This window comes from Anas acuta, chromosome 7 (genome assembly GCF_963932015.1).
Source record: "Anas acuta chromosome 7, bAnaAcu1.1, whole genome shotgun sequence".
Taxonomy (NCBI): domain Eukaryota; kingdom Metazoa; phylum Chordata; class Aves; order Anseriformes; family Anatidae; genus Anas; species Anas acuta.
The window spans coordinates 32,603,626-32,616,637 of NC_088985.1; positions in this window are offsets into that span (position 1 = coordinate 32,603,626).

Genomic DNA, 13,012 nt, shown 5'->3' on the forward strand with positions numbered 1-13,012 from the left:
TAATTACCCCCCGTCATTAGCGCCGCGTCCTGGGCGCTGAAGCTGGGTCCCAGCGAATAAAAAGTTGTCGTGTGTTGTTGTCGTTGGTTAAGTTTAATCATTTTTGGGTGTTGCGCCCCAGCGCGGGCTTTGTGGTTTTGGGACACCCCAAAACACCCTTCAGGGACACCCCAAAATACACTCTGGGACACCCCAAAACACCCTCGTGAGACACCCCAAAACACCCTCTGGGACACCCCAAAACACCCTCTTGGGACACCCCGCCCCTGCTTGCACAGGGCTGAGGGGTGTGGTGTTGGATCGAAGGGTGGCTTTTGAAGGCGCTTGGAGGCGGGGAGGGAAATCCAAACGCCAGAAATGCCATAAAAAGGCCACGTAAATCGGGCTGTGACTTACATCAGCTGCTTGGTTTTACTTTGTTCAGTCACGGCTGGGAAGGTCTCGGGATATACCCACGGTGCGTGTACAGCTCCTCATCGCCATCAAACACTGCTGGTGGCTGGTACCACAGGTGCCCAAATGGTCCCTCAGCCTCATTCCTGAGGCAATTTTTGGCAATTTTAGCAATTTCAGCAGAGGCATCAAGCAGCGTTCTCCTGAAGCTCTCTGGAAGTGCTGTCCTTTCTCACAGTGCTGCTGTTTGGGTATAAAAATTCCCATATTTCCATTCTTCACATCTTGGGTATTGGACAATTTTCCAAGAGCCAGCGCCGTTGTCACACAGAATTCACACTGACAAAGGAGAGCAGGTTAGGCTGGACAAAAACAGCCTAAAACCGTTCAGACGGTGCATCAAAACCCAGTCTTCATGTTGAGGGGAACACATGAGCAGCTAACAAACTATGGTTACGTGCATTACAAATATTTGAGCACGCTGGAATGAATTTTCAGTTTACCGCATTGCTTTTCCGTTATTCCCTTAAAACTTCTGAGAAAATAAATAAATAAATAAATAAATAAATTTAAAATCAAACATAAAAATCCCTGCTAACGCCATTAAATGGTCTCATTACAAAAAACATTTAATAGAAGAATTTTGGTAGCTTTTATTTTTCTGTAGCTAGTAACAAGCTAAATTAGGCATTGCCAATTAGGAAACGGATCAGAATAACTCTGTATAGGCGGAGTATGAGTTCCTCACTGGCAGAATAATCACAGCACTTATTCTGGAAGAAATTCAATTTGTGTACACATTGCATATTCAAGTACTACTAAATGCTCTCCCTCTTCCAAAATAGTAACATTGTGAAGAAAACTGCCTATATACTTATCAGACTAGTTATTTTCATGCCTGCTGCTCCCACAGCAATGTTTTCCCAGCTTTGACTTAAACACGCAAGGCTGTTGCCAGGCACGTATTTTGGCAGCAGCCCTCCTGGCTAGATGCCGCATGTGTTTTAGAAGTATACATGGGATGATAGGTGCTTCAAGTAGCTTTTTACAATGCATTGGAAAACACAGAAGGTTGAATACCTTGGGAATCACTGGAAGAATCCAGCTATGGGATTAGTATAGTCAAAGACCATCAAGAACCCATGCACCCAGCAGGAACCAAGCTCTTCATGGTCAGAACCGCCACCGGCAGCAGCAGGAGGCATGAGCAGAGATGCTGGATACCAGTGGTGGGGGCAAATTCCAGCGTTGTGCCCATTGCTGGGGGCACCGTGTCCCGCTGAAGTGGCTTGCTTAGTGCCCTGCATGTACCCAGGTTGGAGGCCTGATAGAAGACGTATTTCTATAGCATGGGCAAAAATGACTCCCGATGCAAGCCATATGTGTGGCATTGAGGGTTGCCTAAGCTGCAAAATAACCGGCAGCTCAGCAGGAGTTGGCCCTGCTCCGTGTGTCCTGTAAAACTGACACCACGTCTGTGTGATCCACACCTGATAGACTGAAACCTTGGCACAATGTATGCAGATCAGCAGTGCCTCCTAGTAATGTCTGTGGGCTAAAAAAGTGAATGAACCTGGAATATGCATCCGTAAATGTGATCGCAAACACTTCTCTGAGAAGAGCCACTTCATTTACAGCAGCAATGCAAAACAGAAACCTTCTCGTTCAGAGGCAGATTTTTTTTAAAGATTACATTACCAAAATATTTTAAATATTCTGCTATATGCAAAATGACCAGCTATCTCCAAACCCAATCAAAACAACACTCAGAACTTAAAAATATCTCTTCACTTAAAAATACCTTGCTCTAATGAAACTTCACACAAACTCTCCTCATTTTTTGCCCTTTAAACCTTGCTTTTTGCTTTTTTTTTTTTTTTTTTTTTCAGGTCATGCCAGAAGATATCCGGGTCTGGATATACAGATGATATATAGAGCTATATACATATATCCAGATTGAAGAGTGCAATTATTTATTTCGTGTGTTTGGTTATTTGGGCCATAATCTGTAAATCATGGGCATTCTCTGGATGTTATGATGGTTTGCAGTGTTTATTGCTACACGAAACGATGCAGCATGAAAGATGACTTGCTGCAAGACATGGAAATGGCGTTGGACTGCCCATTACCGACTAGCATCAATAATCTGCAGCCCCATCACAACTGCCATGTCCCTGGCAGTGCAAGCATTATTGTTAAACACAGCAATAAATAATAATAATGAAAAAAATCTTTGAGGAAAATTTATTTCCTGAGTTCAAGCTTCCCAGTTTGTATTAGTCTGGCAGAGGCCACGGAACAGTGAGTATTCGAATACTGTTTTGTGGAGAAGGATGTAAGATTTATTCAGAGGTGGTGAGAGGCACATAACAAGGTGAGCAGGACCCACTTGAACCAAAACCTGCTGGAGAGCTGTATTTGTGCCAGATCAAACCATTCCATTTGCAGAAGTAACTCAAAGTTTGTTTGCTTCTATTCTACCTTTCTGTCAGTGTTTGGCCACTTTATATACATGGGTTTTGGTAATATTGTCCTTTAACATGAAAGACATGGCAAAATAATGTGAATTCTAAAAATCGAACTTAGACATCCCCAGGAACTGCCTTTACAGCACTGGTGCTGTAACCACTTGGTTACACTTGAAGGACTGTAGGCATAGTATGAAGAGCTGATCACAGAGAAAATTGGAGACAAATAGACAAAATGAACCCCTCCAGATTGCCTAAGAAGGTTCTTAGGCCTTCCATCCATGAAACCAAAGAGGCCTTTGCAAGGAACCCAGCATTAGTTCTTACACCAGACCAGCGTGTGGCAGAAGACCTTCACCAAGGCTGAGGACAGGGTCAGGCAAATGGCTGGGGACAACCCACTAGAAAATGGAACATGAAGTGACACAAAAGTTGTCTTCTTAACATGAGTTTAAAAAGAGGCAGGCACATTTCAGCTTCAGAGACATGTAAGGTCCCGGCAACTTGCTGTATCACGTGAGACTTAATTACATCCACATTCAAGGAGGGAAGCACTTTATAAGGCACTTGGGAGCTGACTTAGATGACTTCTCAAAGTACATGCTAGAAATGAAGTGCTTCTAGTAGGTTTAAAGACTGACACGATATTCAGAGCGTTGGATAGCATTGAGAACTTCTCTGAAAACACCATTATTCAATTACGTTTTCCCATTAACAATTACTTTTTGAGATTTGTTAATTAGCATGTCTTAATCTGTTTGTTATGTATGCCTTGATACCTTTATGTAGCTCTAATTTGCTAAACAGAATGTCATTTAGCGTTGTGTAAAGACAATCATTCATTAAGTACAATGGCCCATTTTACCTCTGCAACTGTTTCTACCTGCCAAAGCAGTAATCTCCTTAAAAACAAAGTAAGGTGTAGTGAGTAGACTTATTTTCCATATAACCACTTCTTAGGCACTGAGTCCTATGTGGTCTTTTTGTTAATTTATTTACAGCTGATATTTAGTTGATGGACGTAAAGTTTTGTGATTCATCATGATATTTTCAAGTGAGATACAGCAATTCTTCCCTGCAGCTGCTAGCACAGAAAATCTCAAGGATGCTCCAAGTCAGCACCCCTCTGTCGCAGCAAACCTATGACCAAGAAAGGGCTCAAAGCATTAGGAATGAAATGAAGAAGTTACCAAATGATAACACGGCCAAACAAGAAATTAAGACAGCATTTATAATCTGTGGTCAGCCAATTATCTCTGTTTTCCAGCAACACATTGCTTATTCCAGTGGACAGACGATGCTACAAGAACATTCCCTACAAACAGCTTTCATTAACTATAGGTTCTAGCAAGGATTTGTTTGGGACTAGCCTCTTCATTTATCTCTTTTTAAATACAGCTTATCTTATAGAACTTGTTGCCTTGCATACCTTATTCTTAATTGCATACGGCAAGTCTGGGAGCTGTGCGGTGGCAATGAAGTTTTGCAGAGATGCTTTGCTAACTTGTTTTCACCTCATCTTTTTTTAGTTCTACTGAACTGCATTTTACAGATTTATGGAAGAAATGAAAACAGAGCAAATATTCAGGTTCCTGCCCAAGAAGGGGGGCTCCCTCTGCTCAGGCAGTGCAAGCAACTTGGTGAGGCTGTGCCATCCTGCACAAGGTGGAGCATCGGTGGCACCACACCACAAGACGTGGGGCAGCCCCACTCAGAGCTTGGGTCAGGATCTGAAGGAAGCGAATGTGCCTTCATGAAGTCTTTTCTCTCTCTCTGCCGTCCTCGCTTCAGCAGCAGGAGGGTTAGTCTTGAGAATCCAACCTCTTGTAAATCTGGTGGCTTTCATTTGTCTTCCTTTGCCGATCAAATTATCCTGTACAGCCTGTGCAGTGACACTCAAAACAATTGTAAACATGGATGTGTAGCAGAAAGACCAGGAGCAATGTTTGGAGGGCTTCTTGTGACTGACACCCAGCCCCTGGTCAGGCAGACTCCCAAACTGGAGCTGGGCACAGAGTTATGGAGTGAAACCAGGAAAGAAGTCTGAACTTACATCATGGCCTGAGAACGAGCTTTCCACTCCTGACCTCCTTCTTGTTTTCTTTTCCTTTGAATTCTCCCCCAAAGTCCTAATCCTTCATGGATGAAATGTAAATGAGATGTATTTATGTTTTATCTGACTTAGCTTTAAGGCTGACATCTACAAGGCTACTAGTCCGAGCTGTATGAATTTTGCAGCTGATGAGCACCCATGCATAAGCATTCCCCAGCCCCTCTCCTCGCAGCAGGCACGCAGGAGATCAGAGCCAGGTCAGGATGGGAGCTGCATTACGTAAGCTAATTAACAGTAGTGCATAAGAACATGGAAATGGAACAGTCAAATGATTCAAAATAAAATTTAAAAAAAAAAAAAAAGGAAAGAGAAAACACAAAGAGGGCTCAGTTTGCTGCATTGAAATGGCCTTTTATTTTAGCTGTACTGAAATACTCTTTTATTTTAACATCAGTTACTTTTTTTCCTAAGAGGAAGAAATCTTACTACAGGTCAAAACCAGAGGAATTGGCCTTGTTTCTTCATGGAGCTCCTCGACCCAAGCAGCTGTTCTCAAACACCTGGTTGTAAAGAGAGACAGTACTAGGAGCTGCAACTAAGAAAGAGCCCTCTACATTTCAGCCTTGTTTTATACAAATGCTCCCCCCTACAGCCCAGTTATCTCACAATTTGAGCAGGAGGCTCTGAGAAAGTGGAAGCTACCTTAATCGATCGCCCCCACGTAATTCCTCAGAGCTGAAAGTGTTTCTTACGTGGACGTATAACTTAATCAGGAAGCATCTAGAGCCCTTACACATCTAAAGGTCATTCCACCAAAAATAAACATAAAGATGCTGCCAGCTTAATGAAAGTTTAGTTCAAATGCCATCCAGAATTTGTCATCTATTTGTCAACTCTAAGTTTGCAATGAGGAAACACACACATATCCTAAAATAAAATAAAACCTTCTGTTATGCCACACTGTTCCTATTTGATCATAGTCTAAACTCTGAAAAAAAACACTGGATGTGATCCCACAGGGCTAACAGGAGCAAAATGTGATCTGATAAAATCAGTGAGCTAAATATGTGAATAGACTGATGCAGCCTTGCCTTCCTGAAGCTAACAAAAAGAAACTTTGAAGACTGCATCTTCAACTTAATTGGAGGTGCTTTCAGTGGCCAGCATGTTCACAGTGTCTTGGTGTTAAACTGAGTGAAAATCACCTGGCCATCTCACCAGAAGACATCTGCATGATGTGCAGATGGACAAGATCCCAACCTCCCTCTCATTTCTGTGCAACATTGGCAATCTTAATGAGATGAGCCAATTCCAACGCACATTTTTGCCCAGGACATCACTGAATCTGAGGTTACAGGACTCAAGTTCCAGCAGATTCTTGCCAGATGTACTGACAACCGTTGTGTTATTTTTGCAAAGCAAACTATGAAACACATAGCTGCTGTAACTTCAATCTGTTGAAGATTCCCCACCACCTGGACTGCATGATTTTCTTAAATCTGCTTACCAAAATCACCCCCAGCTTTTTTATTCTTGCAGTTACAGAGGATATTGCATGGTGTAATCAGACGATGTGGAGCTGACATTAGGAGGAAATTCTCCACTCAGAGGGTGGTGAGACACTGGCACAGGCAGCTGTGGATGCCCCATCCTTAAAGGTGCCCAAGGCCAGGCTGGATGGGGCCTTGGCCAACCTGATCTGGTGGGTGGCATCCCTGACCATGGCAGGGGGTTGGAGTTGGGTGATCTTTAAGGTCCCTTCCAACCCAAGCCATTCTTTGATTCTATGATTCCATGATTCCATGATTCCGTGATTCTAGGATTCTAGGATTCCATGATCAGCCTTTCTTTGCCTATTCAGACCCAAAAGGCAAGTTATTCCAAACATAAGACTTGATTTATTTTTAATTTTTTTTCTTCCATTATGCATATTTCATAATCATTCAACGTTTTTGTTGATTATGATAAATGATGACAAGCAAGAGTACTGTATTAGGTTCCCGTGTCTCCTCTGTACGCTCATTAATTGTGCAGTTAAAACATGTCATGGGAACACGCTGTGCTAAGAAGGTACCGCAGAAGGCTGCATTCTCATCTCATCAACCTTGCATCAAAAACTCTTACAGAAATTTTGTTGATAAGTCTTCAGTCCCGGAACAGGCAAAAGGAGGAGCTGCACGCATAGACGGGTCTGATTATCAAAGCAGGACAGGGATTCTGTGCAAAATTCACCCGGACAGTCTTTGACGAGCAAGTAAGCATGTGTAATCCTGCGACCTCAAATTCTCTAAAGGTATTTGGGAAATCTTCTAGCTGCTTTCATGTCAGAGAAGAAAATTATACAACATGCACTTGGCCAGACTCTCCCAGATGACAGCATCCCAAACTGAGCGTGTGTTCAGTCTGAGGGGACCCGGGCCCAGCAGGGCTCAGCTGTGCAGGAGCCCAGGTTTTGAACAATTTATGACTTTCCTGGGATCTAAAATGCCCAGCGCCTTGTAGTACCAGGTCTTGCTGCCTGCTGGGCGTTACTGCCAGCTCTGTGCACTCAGATCCCTTTCTTGCAAGTTCTCCCTGGATGTTTAGAGTTGGCATCGCTCCCAGTGTAGATGTAGAGCTAAAAAGCGTGGTAAAATATGGAGAACGTCAGTCCCAGAACTTGCTGCTCCCATTGATTAAAGCAGTGGAGGGTAAAGGTTTAATAAATAATTTTCAAAAGCAAAAATGTATACCTTATTTGGGACGGACTTATATTTATTTTACCTTTAATTTATACCTTATTTGGGATGGAAATTATATTTTCATCCGCGTGTTTTAATGTCTCAAAAGCAAACTCACCAAACATACACACGGAGCACACTTACAGGCAGGAGATAACCCCCACAAACATCATTACCATTAAAAATACATCTGTGCCTAACTTCATCTTGAGAAGGATTCGTTTATCATTTCTAGTCTCTCTTCCTCTCCCAAGCTGCTGCTAACATCTTTACTGGGCAAAAATGCCACTGCATGATAGGAAAGTTCTCAGACAAGAGGGGAGACAGAAAATGCACATGCAGTGATCTGGTGGTATGGAAGTGCTCTCTTACTGGGCTGTAAGATAGTGGTTAAATCTCTGATTTGGGTAAGGGCCAAGAGACTTGAACCAAGAGACCTGAACCAAGAGCCAAGGACCCTAAGCACAGTGTTATCTCAGGATGATAATCCAGTTTTTATAGGCACAGAAGAAAAAAAATAAAGATTTTTTTGAAGATCTTGGACAGTTAAGAAATCTCAACAGGTTTTGTCGGATGGGACCCTTGCCTTGCCAAAGCCAGCTCTTTTGGCAGCTGTGGAGCTGCTGAAGAAGCTGCTGAAGTGATCTCTTCCAGCTGATTGCCCGGCCACAGTCTAGCACTGGGGAACAAAAGGAGGGCTTTGCTGTCCTGGGGCATAGCGAGGATCTTACCGTGCCTCTGGAGATCAGATCCACTGCCCTTCTGCTTTGCGCAGTCTGTAATTTGTTTAGTAGATGTGATATTTAAACCACTAAAGCATACAGAACAGATGATCAGCCAAAAATAAAATAAAATATGAGAATACAGAAGGAGATGAGAAAGTGTGTAATATGCACTTAGGAGACAAAAATCTAGTTCTCCAGTGCCCTGGAGTATTTAGAAATACAAACAATGGGAAAGGTGAACAGTCTTGTTCTGGTTAAAAACAGCCAAAAAAAAAAAAAAGCTAAAAACAGCTAATGATCTTTTCAGTCAGTATCTACTACAGTCAAGAATTTAGGGGGGAAATAATCTGTTACCACCACTTAGAATTAACAGCAGTTATGCAAACCCTAAAGTAATGTCAAGTATAAGCGCAGCCTCATCTTGTATTTCTGAAAATGGATTAAGTTTGGAAAGAAATATTCCCCTAGCTCTGCAATGAACAGGTTTTAGGCATTATCCAGGTTTCAGTCTTCTCCTGAAAGCCTGGAGCTGCGGTTCTGCCTCAGCCAGTTGAGCAGAAGTCCCCGGTTACCCCGCTGCCTTGTCAGGTGTTATTGATCCTGCAGCAGCATGGCTGAAGAAGATACATCTGATTGAGAGCTACAGAATATTGTCCTCTGTTCACATTTCAAAGGGAAATTCATCCATCTGCAGGCTGTGGGCTGCAGTGGAGATGTTTCCTTCTGTGTCCCTGCTGCAGGGGCTGCAGAAGACAGAGTTGACAGATCAAAGCAGCGAGCGCTTCAGCCAGCCTGACCAAATTCACACCTCAACATGAGTCAGAGCTGCTGCTGGAGGTGGGGTGGTTACCTGGCCTAGTCCATCATCGTATATTCCATCAGCAAGGAAATTAGTTTATAACTGGAAAATGATCATAATGAGTAGGATTCACTCCTCTGATCAGGAGACTTGTAAATGCCTGCTCTGAATGTTTTTCCTTTTCCTTTTCCTTTTCCTTTTCCTTTTCCTTTTCCTTTTCCTTTTCCTTTTCCTTTTCCTTTTCCTTTTCCTTTTCCTTTTCCTTTTCCTTTTCCTTTTCCTTTTCCTTTTCCTTTTCTTTTTTCTGCCTGCCAGGGGAAGGGACAGAGATGCTGTCGGCTCCTCCAGTCCAAGGGGATAAAAGTATTTTGGAGGAGTGACGATGGACAGAGCACCGCTATGAGGCTGCTCCGAGGCTGGGCTGGCTGATCCCAGAGGTCTTTTCCAACCCAAACGATTCCATGATTCTCTGACTCTACGAAATCACCTGCAGTACCACAGAAAATGGACAAAAACTGCCATCTCCCCATGCGGCGTACTCCGCTACTGCTCTTCAAAGGATCGTTTTACTCATGAAAGATGGGTTTCGAGCTCCCTTTTCAGCTGTTTCTCTCATTGACTGCACGGTGCCTGCTGCTGGGCACACTCCGTTCTGGCAACACTCCTCTTTCTCTCTCCTGTTTTTTTTGGTTTGCTGGTAAACCTTGAAAAAGTGAAAGATGTCGAGGTCACCGCAGCCTGGAGCACAGAGCAGCAGCTCATCCACTAGGGGGAGGTCTCTAAATACTAATGGCTGATGACCACTGCAGCAATTAAAAAAAAAAAAAAATAAAGAGCAAGGGAGAGGCTGTGATGGACTCTGATTCATCCGCCTGATTTCTAACGAGGTAAGGCAAGGTTGTCCTGCTCCCTGGATCCAGATAAGCTCTCTGCTTAGAGTTCTGCCTAACTGCCTCAGGAAAAGCAGGGAATGATCACCCCAAAATGCCCATTTTGTAAATAATTTAGCTTACTCGTGCCATGCATAACATATTAGGAAAATCAGGAGTTCTAAAAACCCAGGATGTTTTCTGTTGCCTGTGTTCTGCAGTGAATTTTGCTTTCTCTGCGTACAGATCACAGACATTAAAGCTGGTTTGGGTGTGTTCACAGATTCACTCCCTGACTTAAGGCAGGGTTGTATTCCCCATGGAAATAAAAAAAAGGAAAAAAAAATACTGGAACTAGCTTCTGGAGTCTTTTTCAGGTTTAAAACGATCTGAAATTTAGAAATCCGAGTATGGGCTTTGTGAATGCCCAGGCTTGCACTGCGATTTCAACATGGAGGTTTTAAAAGCTTTTCTCCATTTAGCCGGCACACTGAGCCATCTACTTCCTTATTAATGCTTTGTGCTTTCTATTAAAGTCCACAGGAACTATATTTATATGTCGAATAATTCCCATGTTATTACTGTAACTGCAGTGAGCAGATGACGTGACCGTGCTGTATGCACCATACCATGTCTGCACCAACAGAGCAGTCAGCACGAGCTCAGACTGCCTGTGGATGGATACGCAATGCTTTTTATAAAGGCTTTGCATTTTTAATTTTCTGAAATATGGGGCCCGATTGTATTAGCAGCTCTTTGTGTGTGTGTGTGTGTGTGTGTGTGTGCTGTAGATGAAAAAAATAATCATCATTCTGAACAAACCATGAAGCCAAACACCTCCACCTCCTAAGCAGAGAATCGTTGCTTGAGATCTTTTTGCTTTTATCTGAAGTTTTCTGTGTACCCAGAGCAGTGCATTCAGACAGTGAACTTCTGGGGTGTTTGGTGCTGGATTTGGATGAAACACCAGGCTGTGGAAGTCATAGTGGTAGGTTGTCATAAGATGTCTCTCAAATTAGAATACTGAGAGACTTCATGTGCCCGCTGCATTTATTGACAGAGCTTTCTTATGAATCAGTCTGAGATGACTCCAGCAGAGAACTTGGACTGACTCCTGCTCAGAAATAGAGCACAAGGCACGTGCCATATGCACTGCCTACCCATTGCCTACACACAGGTTCCTCAGCAACAGCTTTCTGGAATACCTGATCCAGAACAAACATTCCAGCTCATAATCCTGATTAATAGTGCCTTTCTGTCCAGGTGATCTGCTAAATCGTCACAGGTACCCAGAAGATAAATTGCAAAGCCAATTTAGAGCTTACCACAAGACATGTTACTTCCTGATACACCTGAGATAGCTGCTTGTTTATACAGTGAGTAACCATTGCACGCTGCTGCTTCAACAACCCCAGCCAGCAGCATGGTACATCAAGGAGGGGGCTCTGCAGCCAGGGGCAGTCCTCACAAGCATGCCAGACCACCTCCAACACATCTGTCACCAGCGTCCTTGAGTCAGGATCATCACGGCCTGTGGGGAAGTTCCCCAGGTTGGTCTGTAGCCTGCCCGGCTGCTGTGCTGGCCCAAGGTGTCTATAAGGGAGCTGCACCTGAAGGCTCAGGCAGCCACAGGCCAACGCAGAAGCGGAGGCAAATTCTCTCCGTAGTTGTAAGCAAGGTCCAAACTGAGAGATGATGCAAGGGATGGCTTGAGGAAGCAATGGCTTGGCTTGGCTTTGGGGTCCTAGACTCATCCTTAGAAATCCAGTTCTGCACATGAGTGTAATCATTTTCTATTTGTTCTAAAAAGAGCCCATTTTCAAGATTTGTGAAGACCCTATAGAGTGTATTAACTCCGAGCAACTCTGATTACATGGTTTCTTGTTATTTTGGAGCAAACCCCAAAGCAAAAGCTGAGACTGGTTCCCCTGGGTATGCAAAGCAGGTATGCACCTGGAGACATCAGGAGTGCTGCGCTTGCACCTATATGAAGAAGACAGCGGTCTCTGCAGAAAATAGGAAATGCTTCTTGATTGTTGTCCCTTCTGAAAAGGAATATATTATACATCCTCAGCTTGAAGTCTCATCTGAAATTAGCCAGTGACTACATAAATTTGCATATCTTAAAAAGAAATTTTCCTGAACCCAAGATTTCTTGCTGAGTAGTACTCCTTACATGAACATCTCCATAAATTATTCTGCCCTGAAATACACCACCTACCTGGGAGTCCTTGCAGCTTTAGCTTTAAAGCTAAAGCCTTTTTAGTTAAAAAGTACCTGTCATGGACAAGAATTTAATTAACATACTCCTTAGCATTTTCCTTTTATTTTCACCTACTTGCTGACCTTTCTTATTAACTCTGCTAAGTGTATGGTTAGCAATCAGCTGCAGCAAAACAAAGAAACCCATTGACTTCTTTATTTACACAATCAGATACAAATCCCATCTGTATTACTTCCTCAGCTTACGCGAGCCATTCTCCTGCAAGACCTTTTAACATCTGTGTCCCCCACGCCGGAATCAGCTGCTGTTGTTGGCTTGGCGGGGACTCCCAAACGCCACAGAGAACATATGGTGAGAGCGCGCCTCTTTCTGTTACGAGACAGTGAAATTTCTCTGCAGATTTTTACAGATCGGAAGCGGGGCAGATCTCTGATATGAAGTGTTTTGAGGTAAATGCTGACACTGGTGAGGCTGAGCGGAGATCTTACGGCACTGAGGGAGCAGGACAGGTAGCAGGCATGTCGAGGGCTTGGCACCACGCTGCCAGACTGGCTGCAAGATGTGTTAGGTACCAAGGCAGGTACCTACAGGAAATGGGTAAGTCAGTAATGATGATGGCAATGCTGGCATCTGAAAGTGAAGGCTGAAATCCACCATCTGTTTACGATACTCCTGAGTCAAAGGCACGCAGCAGTGACAGAAAAAGCAGTCCCTGATGGCAAACTGTGTGGATCCAGGGGAGTGTACGGGATGAAGGGCTG